Source organism: Geospiza fortis, unplaced genomic scaffold (genome assembly GCF_000277835.1).
Source record: "Geospiza fortis unplaced genomic scaffold, GeoFor_1.0 scaffold2, whole genome shotgun sequence".
NCBI classification, from domain to species: domain Eukaryota; kingdom Metazoa; phylum Chordata; class Aves; order Passeriformes; family Thraupidae; genus Geospiza; species Geospiza fortis.
In genome coordinates, this window is record NW_005054366.1 from 3439190 (window position 1) to 3440470 (window position 1281).

The 1281-nt window shown below is 59.3% G+C and overlaps 1 long non-coding RNA gene across 1 annotated transcript; it reads right to left on the reverse strand.

The window, feature by feature from the left end:
* Positions 1–46: 46 nt before the first annotated feature.
* On the reverse strand, positions 47–1273 carry LOC115948248. Its single transcript, XR_004082087.1, has 2 exons — positions 877–1273; positions 47–693 (listed from the first exon to the last, which is right to left on the reverse strand). It is a non-coding gene; the product is annotated as an uncharacterized LOC115948248 (long non-coding RNA).
* Between the last annotated feature and the right edge of the window lie 8 nt (positions 1274–1281).

Consider the following 1281-nt stretch of genomic DNA (forward strand, 5'->3'; position numbering starts at 1 on the left):
GGCGGGTCCGGCGTTATCCCGCCCGTAAAACTATCACAAACCCCGGTTCACCCTGAGATAGAATAGATTTATTAGCAAGAGGTAATCAGGAAACATATATTTTTACAAAAAAAATGGAAATATCTTTTTTTTTTCCCAAACAAGCTGTAAGTTGAAATAGTTTTAGGGCTTGAAAGAGAATTCCCATACCACGAGGTATTGCTTACAGCAAGTGTTGTGTGAGTGGAGCATGCCTGCCACTGCCGGGGAACCGTGTCAGGGACTGTACAATGTAAAAAACCCAGGTACTATTCACAGAATAAGCACTACATTACTATATCCTGCTAGCAGGTGGTTAGCCAGGATTACAGTAGATGTAATAAAAACACTCGTCATCTCTAACTCTACGTCATGGTACTCAGAGTGGGCACAAGGGCACGGATCTACAGCATATCAACAGGAGCCGGATGCAGCGAGGAGAGGCGAGGGGATGCTTCCATCTTCCCAGCTTCGGGGGCACCAGGGCAGCAGCCAGGGCCCCCCGTGCCCGGCCAGCACCAGGGTGGCACACACACAGAGGGCAGCTCACACCGAGGGACAACCTTTAATGCGCTCCCTTCTCCCACCTTACAGAGTTGGGATGTAACCGCCAGCACTGCCCGTGTGAGAGCTGCTCTGTGCTGCCCCAGAGCCCCACGGGGACATGGGGCTCACCTGCCCCACAGGGACTCACCTGGCCCATGGGGACACAGGACTCACCTGCCCCACGGGGATACAGGGACTCACCTGGCCCATGGGGACACAGGGATTCACCTGCCCCGAGGGGACACAGGGACTCACCTGCCCCGAGGGGGGGGACACAGGGACTCACCTGGCCCATGGGGACACAGGGCTCACCTGCCCCACAGGGACTCACCTGGCCCATGGGGACACAGGACTCACCTGCCCCACGGGGACACAGGGACTCACCTGTGCCATGGTGACACAGGGCTCACCTGCCCCGAGGAGGCAGAGGGCTCACCTGGCCCACAGGGCTCACCTGCCCCACGGGGACTCACCTGCCCGACCACCAGCCCCCCAGGAGGAACAAATGACAAAAGTAACATCATGGAAAAGAGCCCGGGACTCCAGCGAAGTGTCGGCGCGTTAAACCGGGACGGGGCGGGGAATCCTACGCGAGCGCGGCGGGGCCGGGGCCGGGGCGGGGGAAGCACAGACGGGGGTCGCTCCGGGGCGCCCGTGGAGCGGGGCTATGTACAGGGGTACAACGAGAGTCCGGCGGCCGCGGCGCTCACGAAGGGA